This window comes from Pseudophryne corroboree, chromosome 3 (genome assembly GCF_028390025.1).
Source record: "Pseudophryne corroboree isolate aPseCor3 chromosome 3, aPseCor3.hap2, whole genome shotgun sequence".
NCBI lineage: Eukaryota > Metazoa > Chordata > Amphibia > Anura > Myobatrachidae > Pseudophryne > Pseudophryne corroboree.
This window is the reverse complement of record NC_086446.1, coordinates 326,826,333-326,843,371: the sequence shown is the minus strand read 5'-3', so window position 1 is coordinate 326,843,371 and position 17,039 is coordinate 326,826,333.

The following is a 17,039-nucleotide window of genomic DNA, read 5'->3' as shown; positions in this document are numbered from 1 at the left end:
AAAATTAAACTTGCCACTGTACTTTACAAGCTGTTCATGCTAATTAGTACACTAGAAGAACATACTGGGGACTCGGACTCATACAGTACTTGCATTTCAAAAGCACAGTATTTTCCACCGCCTCCCACTAGCATATCGCCCTTCCCCCCTGGGATCCTGCACAGGTCATGCAGTAGACAGGGAGGGGGTTATTCACATAAACCAGGGCAAAGCTGCAGGAGCAGTTGTACTGTTAAGGGTCTATGCACCATATGGTACACATACAATTCTGTAGCAGGGCAGACTCAATTGAAATGGCTACCGCCTGTGACTCCTCGCCCAATGGAGGCCCTCGGCTATGGATCAAGTAACAGCACAGATTTGGTAGGTCACGGGGCAATGCTGAAGGAGCGTCAGAGTCCCTTAGCTAAAATACACAGGGGTGATAGGGATAAGTGAGGTCTTTGCACATAACGATACACCGCAAAGTTCCACATGGTTTTGATTATGCCTTTTCTTTGAACACGGTATTTTCCACTGCCTCACCCTACCCCCATCCCTCTTTCCCCTTCCCCCCTGGGAGCCTGCAAAGTACATGCAGTAGACAGGGAGGGAGTTCCGATCAGGTTACAAGACATGTGCAACAGTATACTACTGTATGTAGGAAAATCCACCGCCCACTCTGATTTATGTGAAACCTGTGTGCACCCTTCCATTGAATGTATAACAAAGAAAAATAATAATAATAAAGTGAATGTTACAGGAACACATTAAAAAAAGATTGACACTTCCTTCCCATTGGTGTTGGTTTATGCCTTAGGGGACTCGGACGCTAATACTTGTATTTCAAAAGCACAGTATTTTCCACCGCCTCTCCCTACCCCCATCGCCCTTCCCCCCTGGGAGCCTGCCCAGGTCATGCAGTGGACAGGGAGGGAGTTCAGGTCAGGTAAAATACACAAATGCCGATGATCTACAGTACTGTGTTGCTCAGTTAGTTGCGTCGGAATACACTAATTTATACTCATTACCGCTGTGTATTTGTATATAGCGGAATGAATCGCTGCTGCAGATTTACTTTGATTTATGTGAAACCTGTGTGCACCCTTTCATTGAATGTGTAACAAAGAAAAAATAATAATAAAGCGAATGTCACGGGAACACATAAAAAAAAGGTTGGCACTTTGTGACTCTCAGCATGGGAGGTGGGAGCCTTCATCACTAGGTTGGTATGGAAGGGGAGACAATTAGCTACCGGAGGGTACCAACCCCAAGTTTCTGTGACCCCCACAAGGCTCATGGCAAGCATTGGAACCCATGGTGGGCAGTACGGCTGGTGTAATGGTTAGCATTACTGCCTCACAGCACTGAGGTCATGGGTTCGATTCCCACCATGGCCCTAACTGTGTGGAGTTTGTATATTCTCCCCGTACTTGCGTGGGTTTCCTCCGGGTGCTCCGGTTTCCTCCCACAATCCAAAAATATACTGGTAGGTTAATTGGCTCCCAACAAAATTAACCCTAGCATGAATGTGTGTGCGTGTACATGTGATAGGGAATATAGATTGTAAGCTCCACTGGGGCAGGGACTGATGTGAATGACCGAATATTCTCTGTAAAGCGCTGCGGAATTTGTGTGCGCTATATAAATAACTGGTAATAAATAAATAATGGTAATAATAATGGTGGGTCTGAATGAACGGTCCCATTATAGTCTATGGGAAAATGGGTCCACTTTGCATACTGATATCTCTGGTTCTGGGTGTGCAAGAGACTCAGGACTGGTACCATACAAAAGAGGAGACTCTTGGCTTTCGGGGCAGACCAACCACTAGTTTATGTGACACTGGGAAGGGAAACGGGAAGCAACCGAGTTTCGGGTCCCCTCCAATTGTCCGCCTAACTTGCACAGGATGCAGAGTTTCTGGCTAGATAGGAAATACTGTACAGAAATGCTAAGCATGGTAATTTGACATCCAGGAACATAGGGAGGAGTTTTTATCTCTCTCCATTATACTTAGAAAAATTACACTTGCCACTGTACCTTACAAGCTGTTTGTGCTAATTAGTACACTAGTAGAACATACTGTACAGAGATACTGACAGTGATTTGGCATCCACGAACTTAGGAAGGAGCTTTAATCTCTCTCCATTGTAATCTTTCTAAGTATAATGGAGAGAGATAAAAGCTCCTCCCTAAATTCCTGTGTGCCAAATTACCGTCTTTAGTATCTCTGTACTCTATGTTCTACTAGTGTACTAATTAGCACGAACAGCTTGTAACGTACAGTGGCAAGTTTAATATTTCTATGTATAATGGAGAGAGATAAAAGCTCCTCTGTAAGCTCCTAGATGCCAAATCACCGTCCTTAGTATCTGTATAGTATTTTCTATTAGGGTACTAATTAGCACGGACAGCTTGTAACGTACAGCGGCAAGTTTAATCTTTCTATGTAAAATGGAGAGAGATAAAAGCTCCTCTGGAAGTTCCCAGATGCCAAATCACCATCCTTAGTATCTCTGTACAGTATGTTCTACTAGTGTACTAATTAGCACGAACAGCTTTTAACTGGATGCCAAATCACCTCGTATCTCTGTACAGTATGTTCTCTTAGGGTACTAATAAGCACAAACAGCTTGTAACGTACAGCACCAAGTTTAATCTATCTAAGTATAATGGAGAGAGATAAAAGCTCCTCAGTAAGTTCCTGGATGCCAAATCACCGTACTTAATAACTCTGTACAGTATGTTCTATTAGGGTACTAATTAGCTGTTTATGCTAATTAGTACCCTAATAGAAAATACTATGCAGAGATACTAAGGATGGCGATTTGGCAACCAGGAACTTAGGGAGGAGCTTTTATCTCTCTATATTATACATAGAAAGATTAAAATTGCCACTGTACGTTACAAGCTGTTCGTGCTAATTAGTACACTAGTATAATATACTGTACACAGATACTAAGGACAGTGATTTGTCATCCACGAACTTAGGGAGGAGCTTTAATCTCTCCATTGTCATCTTTCTTAGTATAATGGAGAGAGATAAAAGCTCCTCCCTAAATTCCTGGATGCCAAATTACTATCCTTAGTATCTCTGTACTCTATGTTCTACTAGTGTACTAATTAGCACGAACAGCTTTTAACTGTATGCCAAATCACCATACTTAGTATCTCTGTACAGTATGTTCTATTAGGGTACTAATGAGCACGAACAGCTTGTAACGTACAGCGGAAAGTTTAATCTTTCTATGTATAATGGAGAGAGATAAAAGCTCCTCAGTAAGTTCCTGGATGCCAAATCACCGTACTTAGTAACTCTGTACAGTATGTTCTATTAGGGTACTAATTAGCTGTTTGTGCTAATTAGTACCCTAATAGAAAATACTATGCAGAAATACTAAGGACGGTGATTTGGCATCTAGTAACTTACAGAGGAGCTTTTATCTCTCCATTATACATAGAAAGATTAAACTTGCCACTGTACGTTACAACCTGTTCGTGCTAATTTGTACACTAGTATAACATACTGTACAGAGATACTAAGGACAGTGATTTGGCATCCACGAACTTAGGGAGGAGCTTTAATCTCTATCCATTGTAATCTTTCTAAGTATAATGGAGAGAAATAAAAACTCCTCCCTAACTTCCTGGATGCCAAATTACCATCCTTAGTATCTCTGTACTCTATGTTCTACTAGTGTACTAATTAGCACGAACAGCTTGTAATGTAGAGTGGCAAGTTTAATCTTTCTATGTATAATGGAGAGAGATAAAAGCTCCTCTGTAAGTTCCTAGATACCAAATCAACGTCCTTAGTATCTCTGTACAGTATGTTCTACTAGTGTATTAATTAGCACGAACAGCTTGTAACGTACAGTGGCAAGTTTAACCTTTCTATGTATAATATAGAGATAAAAGCTCCTCCCTAAGTTCCTGGTTGCCAAATCACTGTCCTTAGTATCTCTGTATAATATTTTCTATTAGGGTACTAATATAATAATACACTTAGTAACTCTGTACAGTATGTTCTATTAGGGTACTAATTACCTGTTTGTGCTAATTAGTACCCTAATAGAAAATACTGTACAGAGATACTAAGGACGGTGATTTGGCATCCAGGAACTTACTGAGGAGCTTTTATCTCTCTCCATTATACATAGAAAGATTAAACTTGCCGCTGTACTTTACAAGCTGTTCTTGCTAATTAGTACCCTAATAGAACATACTGTACAGAGATACTAAGTACGGTGATTTGGCATCCAGTTAAAAGCTGTTTATGCTAATTAGTACACTAGTATAACATACTGTACAGAGGTACTAAGGACGGTGACTTGGCATCCAGGAACTTACTGAGGAGCTTTGATCTCTCCATTATACATAGAAAAATTAAACTTGCCACTGTACTTTACAAGCTGTTCATGCTAATTAGTACACTAGAAGAACATACTGGGGACTCGGACTCATACAGTACTTGCATTTCAAAAGCACAGTATTTTCCACCGCCTCCCACTAGCCTATCGCCCTTCCCCCCTGGGATCCTGCACAGGTCATGCAGTAGACAGGGAGGGGGTTATTCACATAAACCAGGGCAAAGCTGCAGGAGCAGTTGTACTGTTAAGGGTCTATGCACCATATGGTACACATACAATTCTGTAGCAGGGCAGACTCAATTGAAATGGCTACCGCCTGTGACTCCTCGCCCAATGGAGGCCCTCGGCTATGGATCAAGTAACAGCACAGATTTGGTAGGTCACGGGGCAATGCTGAAGGAGCGTCAGAATCCCTTAGCTAAAATACACAGGGGTGATAGGGATAAGTGAGGTCTTTGCACATAACGATACACCGCAAAGTTCCCCATGGTTTTGATTATGCCTTTTCTTTGAACACTGTATTTTCCACTGCCTCACCCTACCCCCATCCCTCTTTCCCCTTCCCCCCTGGGAGCCTGCAAAGTACATGCAGTAGACAGGGAGGGAGTTCCGATCAGGTTACAAGACATGTGCAACAGTATACTACTGTATGTAGGAAAATCCACCGCCCACTCTGATTTATGTGAAACCTGTGTGCACCCTTCCATTGAATGTATAACAAAGAAAAATAATAATAATAAAGTGAATGTTACAGGAACACATTAAAAAAAGGTTGACACTTCCTTCCCATTGGTGTTGGTTTATGCCTTAGGGGACTCGGACGCTAATACTTGTATTTCAAAAGCACAGTATTTTCCACCGCCTCTCCCTACCCCCATCGCCCTTCCCCCCTGGGAGCCTGCCCAGGTCATGCAGTGGACAGGGAGGAAGTTCAGGTCAGGTAAAATACACAAATGCTGATGATCTACAGTACTGTGTTGCTCAGTTAGTTGCGTCGGAATACACTAATTTATACTCATTACCGCTGTGTATTTGTATATAGCGGAATGAATCGCTGCTGCAGATTTACTTTGATTTATGTGAAACCTGTGTGCACCCTTTCATTGAATGTGTAACAAAGAAAAAATAATAATAAAGCGAATGTCACGGGAACACATAAAAAAAAGGTTGGCACTTTGTGACTCTCAGCATGGGAGGTGGGAGCCTTCATCACTAGGTTGGTATGGAAGGGGAGACAATTCGCTACCAGAGGCTACCAACCCCTAGTTTCTGTGACCCCCACAAGGCTCATGGCAAGCATTGAAACCCATGGTGGGTCTGAATTAACGGTCCCATTATAGTCTATGGGAAAATGGGTTCACTTTGCATACTGATATCTCTGGTTCTGGGTGTGCCAGAGACGCAGGACTGGTACCATACAAAAGAGGAGACTCTTGGCTTTCGGGGAAGACCAACCACTAGTTTATGTGACACTGAGAAGGTAAACGGGAAGCAACCGAGTTTCGGGTCCCCTCCAGTTGTCCGCCTAACTTGCACAGGATGCAGAGTTTCTGGCTAGATAGGAAATACTGTACAGAAATGTTAAGCATGGTAATTTGACATCCAGGAACATAGGGAGGAGTTTTTATCTCTCTCCATTATACTTAGAAAAATTACACTTGCCACTGTACCTTACAAGCTGTTTGTGCTAATTAGTACACTAGTAGAACATACTGTACAGAGATACTGACAGTGATTTGGCATCCACGAACTTAGGAAGGAGCTTTAATCTCTCTCCATTGTAATCTTTCTAAGTATAATGGAGAGAGATAAAAGCTCCTCCCTAAATTCCTGTGTGCCAAATTACCGTCTTTAGTATCTCTGTACTCTATGTTCTACTAGTGTACTAATTAGCACGAACAGCTTGTAACGTACAGTGGCAAGTTTAATATTTCTATGTATAATGGAGAGAGATAAAAGCTCCTCTGTAAGTTCCTAGATGCCAAATCACCGTCCTTAGTATCTGTATAGTATTTTCTATTAGGGTACTAATTAGCACGGACAGCGGCAAGTTTAATCTTTCTATGTAAAATGGAGAGAGATAAAAGCTCCTCTGGAAGTTCCCAGATGCCAAATCACCATCCTTAGTATCTTTGTACAGTATGTTCTACTAGTGTACTAATTAGCACGAACAGCTTTTAACTGGATGCCAAATCACCATACTTCGTATCTCTGTACAGTATGTTCTCTTAGGGTACTAATTAGCACAAACAGCTTGTAACGTACAGCACCAAGTTTAATCTTTCTATGTATAATGGAGAGAGATAAAAGCTCCTCAGTAAGTTCCTGGATGCCAAATCACCGTACTTAATAACTCTGTACAGTATGTTCTATTAGGGTACTAATTAGCTGTTTGTGCTAATTAGTACCCTAATAGAAAATACTATGCAGAGATACTAAGGATGGTGATTTGGCAACCAGGAACTTAGGGAGGAGCTTTTATCTCTCTATATTATACATAGAAAGATTAAAATTGCCACTGTACATTACAAGCTGTTCGTGCTAATTAGTACACTAGTATAATATACTGTACACAGATACTAAGGACAGTGATTTGTCATCCACGAACTTAGGGAGGAGCTTTAATCTCTCCATTGTCATCTTTCTTAGTATAATGGAGAGAGATAAAAGCTCCTCCCTAAATTCCTGGATGCCAAATTACTGTCCTTAGTATCTCTGTACTCTATGTTCTACTAGTGTACTAATTAGCACGAACAGCTTGTAACGTAGAGTGGCAAGTTTAATCTTTCTATGTATAATGGAGAGAGATAAAAGCTCCTCTGAAAGTTCCTAGATGCCAAATCACCATCCTTAGTATCTCTGTACAGTATGTTCTACTAGTGTACTAATTAGCATGAACAGCTGTTTTACCGGATGCCAAATCACTGTACTTAGTATCGCTGCACAGTATGTTCTATTAGGGTACTAATTAGCTGTTTGTGCTTGTTCACGGGAACACATAAAAAAAAAAAAGGTTGGCAATTCCTTCCCATTGGTGTTGGTTTATGCCTTAGGGGACTCAGACGCTCGCATTTGTAAAGCACGGTATTTTCCACCGCCTCCTGCTAGCCCATCGCCCTTCCCCCCTGGGAGCCTGCACAGATCATGCAGTGGACAGGGAGAGAATTCAGGTCTTGTGCAATACACAAACGCCGAAGATCTACAGTACTGTTTTGCTCACTCAGAATACACTAATTTCTACTCATTACCGCTGTGTAGATGCATTTAGTGTAAAGAATCGCTCCTGCAGATCTACTCTGATTTATGTGAAACTTGTGTGCATCCTTCCATTGGATGTATTAGAGAGAAAAAAAAAATATTAAAGTGAATGTCACGGGAACACATTAAAAAAAAAAGGTTGTCAGTTCCTTCCCATTGGTGTTGGTTTATGCCGTAGGGGACTCGGACGCTCATATAATTGCATTTCAAAGGCACGGTATTTTCCATCGTCTCCCCCTACCCCCATTGCCCTTCCCCCCCTGGGAGCCTGCACAGATCATGCAGTAGACAGGGAGGGAATTCAGGTCCTGTGCAATACACAAACGCCGAAGATCTACTGTACTGTTTTGCGCAATTCGTTGCATCAGAATACACTCATTTCTACTCATTGCCGCTATGTAGTTGCATTTAGCATAAAGAATCGCTCCTGCAGATGTACTCTGATTTATATGTAACTTGTGTGCACCTTTCCATTGACTGTCTTACAATGAAAATAAAATAATACAGTATATTATTACAATTAAAAAAAAAAAAGGCACATCAGGTCTCGAACCCTGGACCCCCAGCGTGGGAGGTGGGAGCCTTCATCGCTAGCCCACAACGCCTCATGAGAGATTCCCAATTTCATGTGTAAAAGTACAGCAAACAGCGCCCGGCCCCCTCCCCATTGGTGTTGGTTTATGCCTTAGGGGACTCAGACGCTCGCATTTGTAAAGCACGGTATTTTCCATCGCCTCCCGCTAGCCCATCATTCCCATTATGCCTTAGGGAACTCAGACGCTCATGTACTGTACATGTATTTTAAAAGCAGTGTAGGTCACCATCTTTTTCCACCGCCTCCCGTTACGCCTACAGTATTAACATTACAGTCGTCACTGACCAATTGCCAGAGCTGTAGATCAATCCGCCACTATACTGTACGATCGAAAGTACTGGATTAGTGGAGCATTAGCCACCCAGTGGTGGAGATGTGTAATGCATGCTGAGTATCTAGAATCGCCTCAACGCCCCTGCCTGTGATTAAACTCAGTTATCGCCTTAGCGTGACTAAACGTCCGTCTTGGCGGAGAATCGGTCAAGATAAAGGTGGCTACATCTGTAATTGCATACCATAATGAGAGATCATGGTGATGGGACCTAAATCTAAGCACAGAATGCATTTATGTTTCATATACACCTTATACACACAGCCTGAAGGTAATTTTAGCCAATATTTTTTATAACTTTGTGCATTACACAAAGTGTGTCTGCATTCACACAATTCATTTATGTTTCATATACACCTTATACACACAGCCTGAAGGTCATTTAATACAATATTTTTAATAACTTTGTGTATTAAACAAAGTTTGTGTACATTGAGCCATCAAAAAACAAAGGTTTCACTATCTCACTCTCACTCAAAAAAGTCTGTATTTCGGAATATTCCGTATTTCGGAATATTTGGATATGGGATACTCAACCTGTACTAATTTATACAAGGATGCATACCTTTATCAACCCTATAGAGTTCATCTTAATGATGAGGGCATGTTACTTTTTGTGGAAAATTTGTTTATGTCATTTGGATTGCTTTAGAGTTGTCTTGTTCTATGCTGCAGGTGTGAATTAGCCTTGCTGTGCTAATGTGAAAAGTTTTGGGAGCACACCCACAACCATCAGGTTTGCATACAAATATGATTTACTGTAGGCCCAATGTCCAGTAGCATAGATCCAATGACTACTGTACTGTTTTATGGTGATGTAGCTGGTTATGATATACAGTACTTCTTATATGTTGTATTTCTTACTTAAGGGGTTAGATGTGTATATATATTCAAGTGCAAAAACAATGTATTTTTCTTTTAACAAACTACAGTATGTATTTTCTAAATGTTAACAATATTGTTAAATGTTCTATTTTTTTTTCCTTGTGCCAGCCATAACAGATATTCATCTTCAAAGTTCTGTATAGCATCATCTTGTGGTACTCATGGAAAACTACATCATGTAGAAATAAAAGTTATACTAAACTTCTTGATGAGTACGTATGATTACTCATAAATATATATATATATGTGATAATTAAGATAAACTTATTTTTTTAAATTATAAGAAAAATAAGGCATAACAAAACAAAGAAAACAAATGTGGCACAAAATAAAACTATAAACATTCATATAAATATCTTAAATCTATTTCAGGAGATATAGAAACAATCCAACCTATAAAAAAGGTCTCTTGTATGGAGGCTTGGCTAAATATCTGCTCCAGATATATGACTAGCAATAGATAACTCTTATACCTCTTTTACACTGAAGTCCAGGCTCTGACCTGTGATACCGAACACAGGTTGGAGTTGGGGCATTAGACTACTTACCACCCTTCACACCACCTTGACGGACCTGGGCTAATCCAACGTTGTCGCCATTATTACATGATGCTATGGGTCAAATCAAGCCCTGATGGGGCCCAGGCAGGGGCGGATTGGGAACAAAAAGTGGCCCTGGAAAAATTTGTACTAGTGGCCCCACATGGGCAGCACCAGAGGTGTAAGGTCTAGCCATGGGCCATCGCAGCAGCACCCTCCCCCCAAGACTTTCCAGATAGTGGGCATGTCCAGCATCAAGGGGGAAGTTAAAAAGAAATAAAATTAAATATTATGGGGTATATGCAATTGCGGTCGAATTCCCGAAATTGTCGAATTTCGGGTCATTTTCGACCAAAAAAAAAAATCGCCTATGCAATTCAGTGCTTTCCGACCAAAAAACGGACTTTCAAAATTCGACTTTTTGAAATTCGAATTTTTGCAAATTCGACTTTTCTGCAATGATACAAGTGCTGCAATTCGACCAAAGCATATTCAATTCAAGTTTGGAAATTCGACAGCAGTGCTTTTAGACAGCAAATTCGTCATTTTCAATCCGCCACACTTTGGAGGGTGAAAACAAATAAAAAAAATTTAAACATGTTTATTTTTGTGTTTTTTGGGGGGGGAATAGCAGATCTATTTATATTAGAAGGGATTATGTACTTTTTTTTTTTTTTTTGGAGGCACAAATATTATTTATATATTTTTTAAAATATTATTATTATTTTTTTTTTTATGCTGGAACGGTGAAATCATAAAAAAAAAAATGGCGTGGGGTCCCCCCTCCAAAGCATAACCAGCCTCGGGCTCTTCGAGCTGGTCCTGGTTCTAAAAATGCGGGGGAAAAATTGACAGGGGATCCCCCGTATTTTTAAAACCAGCACCGGGCTCTGCGCCTGGTGCTGGTGCCAAAAATACGGGGGACAAAAAGAGTAGGGGTCCCCCGTATTTTTAACACCAGCATCGAGCTCCACTAGCTGGACAGATAATGCCACAGCCGGGGGTCACTTTTATGCCGTGCCCTGCGGCCGTGGCATTAAATATCCAACTAGTCACCCCTGGCCGGGGTACCCTGGGGGAGTGGGGACCCCTTCAATCAAGGGGTCCCCCCCCCAGCCACCCAAGGGCCAGGGGTGAAGCCCGAGGCTGTCCCCCCCATCCAATGGGCTGCGGATGGGGGGGGGCTGATAGCCTTTTGTGATAATAAAAAGATATTGTTTTTTCCAGTAGTACTACAAGTCCCAGCAAGCCTCCCCCGCAAGCTGGTACTTGGAGAACCACAAGTACCAGCATGCGGGAGAAAAACGGGCCCGCTGGTACCTGTAGTACTACTGGGGAAAAAATACCCAAATAAAAACAGGACACACACACCGTCGACAGTAAAACTTTATTACACACTACCGACACACACATACTTACCTATGTTCACACGCCGACATCGGTCCTCTTCTCCATGTAGAATCCACGGATACCTGAAAAAAAAGATCAATATACTCACCTCAGCCATGGTCCAGAGATAAATCCACGTACTTGTTAAAAATAAAAAAACGCAAATACCCGCTCCATAACGGACTGAAAGGGGTCCCATGCTGACACATGGGACACCTTTCCATGAATGAGACCTGTCAGTGACAGCTGTCACAGAAAGGTCTCTAAGCCAATCAGGAAGCGCAACTTCGTTGCGCTCACCTGATTGGCTGAGCGCTGTCTGTACTGTGACAGCGCATCGCACAGCTCCCTCCATTATATTCAATGGTGGGAACTTAGCGGCTAGCGGTGAGGTCACCCGCCGGTCAGCGGCTGACCGGCAGGTGACCCCACCGCTACCCGCAAAGTTCCCACCATTGAAAGTAATGGAGCGGCTTTGCGATGCGCTGTCACAGTACAGACAGCGCACAGCCAATCAGGTGAGCGCCACGGAAGTAGCGCTTCCTGATTGGCGGAAGGGACGTCAGTGACAGGAGTCACGTGATGTCCCGGCATTCGGGAGAAAGGGGTCTGATGTGAAAGCATTGGACCCCTTTCTAGTCCGGTATGGAGCGGGTTTTTGCGTTGTTTTTTTTTAAAACAAGTACGTGGATTTTACTCTCTGGACGTGGATTTATCTCTGGACGCTGGAAGGTGAGTATAATTTTTTCACAGGTACCCTCGGATCGTCGGAGACCGTGGCAGTCGGCGTGTCAACATAGGTAAGTATGTGTGTGTCGGTAGTGTGTAATAAAGTTTTACTATCAAGGTGTGTGTGTCCTGTTTTTATTTGGGTATTTTTTTCCCAGTAGTACTACAGGTACCAGCGGACCCGTTTTTCTCCCGCATGCTGGTACTTGGGGTTCTCCAAGTACCAGCTTGCGGGGGAGGCTTGCTGGGACTTGTAGTACTGCTGGAAAAAACAATATCTTTTTATTATCACAAAAGGCTATCAGCCCCCCCATCCGCAGCCCATTGGATGGGGGGGACAGCCTCGGGCTTCACCCCTGGCCCTTGGGTGGCTGGGGGGGGGACCCCTTGATTGAAGGGGTCCCCACTCCCCCAGGGTACCCCGGCCAGGGGTGACTAGTTGGATATTTAATGCCACGGCCGCGGGGCACGGCATAAAAGTGACCCCCGGCTGGGGCATTATCTGTCCAGCTAGTGGAGCCCGATGCTGGTGTTAAAAATACGGGGGACCCCTACTCTTTTTGTCCCCCGTATTTTTGGCACCAGCACCAGGCGCAGAGCCCGGTGCTGGTTTTAAAAATACGGGGGATCCCTGGCCAATTTTTCCCCTGCATTTTTAGAACCAGGACCAGCTCGATGAGCCCGAGGCTGGTTATGCTTTGGAGGGGGGACCCCACGCCATTTTTTTTTCGGGTTTTTCACGTTTTTTTACCGTTTTTTTAAATCGCGGGAAAATCCGCCAAATCGGCCGATTTTCGCCCGCGACTCTGGCGAATCCGTTTTTCATTGAATATGGTGAATTCCGGAAGCCACCTTCCGGGATTCACCTGTCGAATTGAGTCGAATTAAAAAACGGCGAAAATTGCCGCGAATTCGACCGCAATTGCATATACCCCTATGAGCACATTATATGATACATCTTCAGAATTTAGTAAACTATATCATTCTTTAGAAATATATATTTTCTTGCTTATTACACCAACTGTATCCCAATCACTATTCACTCAATCTTATATGTCAGCCAAGCAGGCAGACAGAGCATACACTAGATCACCTGCAATCACAGGCTAAGTGGCAAAGTAATTTTCATATATGCTAATTATTTTGCATCTTATTCATTATGTCTATAAAAAGGACCACATGTCCTCTAACAAAACAGGCCCCACAGGTGCGTCGGCCCACCGGGAATCTTCCCTGTAAACCCTATAGCCAATCAGCCTCTGGGCCCAGGGCACTTAAGACAGGGGGGACTGGGGAGGGGTGTATATTATGCATTCCTCCCAACATGACCCATTCCAGGAGGGGCAAAACACTCTCTACCTGGACTTCCCTCTTAATATATGATTGGTGTCACCTGTGTTGAACTATTTAATTGATAAGAAAGGTATTTCAACAGAGATGATTACAATCATAAATTGAGAGGGAAGTCCAGGTAGAGAACATTTTGTCTGTCCTGGAATGGGTCATGTTGGGAGGTATGGATTATGTATATTAAATTTAAATCAATGGTGTATATTAGCTTTAAACTAATAGTTAAAGAATGCCTGGGTACTGTTTATAACTCCACCTAATTGAGAGAAAACTATTTTATAAAGTATTCCTGTGGTGGAACAAATACACATAGAAAAATAAAATCTATACTTTATCTTGTGAAAATGCAATAGCAGCAGCCTCTGTACTATTTACACACTGCAACATGACTTAGGAGGACTCTCTGTGCGTTTCTCTCTCACTAGACCTGAGTGCTTTCATTAGATAACAGGTTACATAGGACCCTGACACCCAGGGGGGGAGGAGGAGAAGCTGGGATCCGTGGGATCCGTGGGTCACTTACAGCTCTCTCTCTGCACTCCTATCTCTCCTCTAGTCGGGAAGCTCAGTCAGTATATCATGAAACCGGATTCTCCCGTGTCTCTGCCTGCACTTCATACGGTCTTGCTCGGTTTGGCAGCCTGGTACTGCTGCTGCACAAGAGGAAGAGCTAGGGATGTCAGTGTGCCCCAGCCAGAGGGGAACCCTTGAAAGAGGGAGGCCCGGGGTCCAGTATGCCCTGTTCCCACCCCTTAATCTGGCTATATGAATGCTTGGAGATGACCTCTCCAAGTGTCCTGTGCCTGACAATCAGCAGCCTTTAGGCATGATCCAGGTCAAGTATGATATTGGTCTGGCTTTCACACTCAGCTGACCCGGGTCAGAGCTGAGCACTGCTGCTGCTAAGCGGCAGCAGCCTCCATACACCACCACAGCCCAGCCAGCACACAGTAGCCTGTATTGGCTGGAGAATAAGCTGCTGCTGCTGACAGGTAAGGGGGTGGGAGGATGGCAAAGGACCTGGGCCCATCCATCAGGCCTGGACCTGGGTAATTAGTACCCGCTCCCCACCCCCCTCTCTCGGTGGCAGTGTTGCCAATTACTCATTACAACTTTCACTGATAAAATATATACTATAACCAGTTAATATTTCTAAGCATAGCCTTTAGTCCCCCCAGCACATAGCCGTAGTCTCCACCTCTCCTAACACAGTCATACAGTAATCCCCACCCCCCTCCCATCACATAACAATAGTTCCCTGTCAGCATAGGTAGCCATAGTACCCCTCCCTGCACATAGCTCCTCACCTCCCCAAGCACATAGCCATAGTCTCCATCCCCCTCCCAGCACATAGCTGTACTCCGCCCTTAGCACGTAGTAGTAGTCTCCCTCACTCCCAGCACATACATAGCCTCCCCACACAGCACATAGCCCTAGTCCCCACCCCACAACAGCAGATAGCCTTAGTCTGGCAATACCTGCTGTGCTGAGCTACCTGGGAAGGAGGACGGAGGATCGCTCAGCAGGCAGGAGCTGGCACCATGGTCCGGCAACGCACCAAACTATGTGCAGAAACTGAAAATAAACTACAGCTCCCAGCAGCCCTTGCCGCCAGGAGCTCCCAACAGCAAGGGTTGCTGGGAGTTGTGGCTTATTTTCAGTTTCTTCCCTGTAGTGCATTGCTGTGCTGAACACCGGTGCCAGCTCCTGCCTGCTGAGCGATCCTCCGCCCTCCATCCCAGGCAATGCACAGGAAGCTCAGCACAGCAGGTATTGCCAGACAGTACGGCTTAAAGGATTCCACCCATTGGCCCAAGCGTGGCACCGTCGGGCGGTGCCCCCTGCTCGGCTGGCAACCTTGGCGAGTGCCATCCTGGCCAATGGGTAGATACGCCCCTGTCCAACAAATCCAACATGCTGCTAAATGTAATAGCCTCCAAGTTTCGGAGGCCTGAAACTTTTGTGCATGTCTACCTAGATTTTTTTAAAGTAGCAATCATTTACAAGGCAGAACCAGCCTGGTTTTTGCCTTGTAAATGATTGCTGCTTTAAAAAATGTAGGTAGATGTGAGTAAGTGGATACATATGAAGGTGATAGTTTTTATTTTGTTGTAATGTTTGTGAGGGTCTCTGGTAAGGTAACCCCTCTTTAGCAAACATCAGACTAGCACAGTTAGTGCCTGAATTGTTGTGTTTGGCATTATAACAATACTGTACAACTAAATATAGTGTGAGCTTAACAAAAACTAGATTATATGCTGCCCTCTAGTGGTAAATGATAATACTACATTTAAATGTATGGTCGTGAAGGCTGGCCTTAAAAATAAACAAATAACAAATGAAGCCACCACCCCCCACACCCACAAGAAAAAAAAAGTACATATAGGATAGGCACAAAATTTATTAAGAAAATAAGTTAGGCACATTGTTTCTAAGGCTCGGTACACACTGAAGCGACCACTGATTGTTCCAAATTTACGGACGATTTTGCTTGAGCCCAGCACATTCGATTTTGAGTTTACACACACAGCAATCTTGATAACAACCGAACGATATATTGCATCGCTTGGTTGCTAGTGATTTATCGTTGCTCCTGTACACACTACAACCTTCATGCCACTCTGTTCTAGGGAGTTGGTCTGACATATAGTTTGTTCACCATACACACTGCATGATAGGCACAAAATCGCTAGCAACATCACTAGGTTTTATGTGCAGCATGGATGACAAGCGACTGTAACCAGTGACCAGCGGGAGCGCGCAATCATGCGTACTCACTGAGCGATGTAGGCGATATGTCATTTTTAAATGGCATATAGGCCTGACATTGCTCCAGTGTGTACCCAGCTTAAGCATCCATTGCACGTATCCACAAAATGTCCAATATTCAGTCAGAACACTTTTGGTTTCTGTTGCATTACTTTGATGCCAGGTTGAAATAGCCAGTGATCCACTATTTTCTCAACTTTACATCTGCAGACATGAATACATCTGTCAGGAACTCATTTTAAAAATGAAAAAAGTTTTCTTTAAACATAGAGAGAGTAAGAGGAGCAGTATGGATCCATTGCATCCTATCTACTTCTCTATCATTTCTATATTTTCACCAAAGTTGTGAACGAGACAAGCGCACACTCAAAAAGCTGCCAGTTAGGCCCGTTGGTGTAGCAGTGTCACCTCAAACTCCAACATAAATACACAATAGAAATATCACCAATGGGTCTGTCGGCACTAATAATGTAGAGAAATGACCCATAGTAAAGATTTCTTAGAGATGGTATTCCTTCAGTAGGTCAAATCACTCTGTGGTCTCTGTCAGACATATCAAAAGACAAAAAGATTTTCAAAGTGTAGTACAGTTGAAAAGTGTAGAATCACAATAAAATGTAACTCATGGTCTCCTAACAGAGAAAGTGGTCTACACATTACAGTAGACAAAAGCGCATAAGAAGGAGAGTATCCCCCCTATTTGGAATCAAATAATTTACCTGGCTGGTGGACAGTGCTATCCGGCGATGCCTGGCTCATTACTGTACCACTGCCCTAAAAGTCTACTTTTGCATAGTAGACCATTATATCTGGTAAGAGTCCAATCCTAGAAAAGGCTGGTG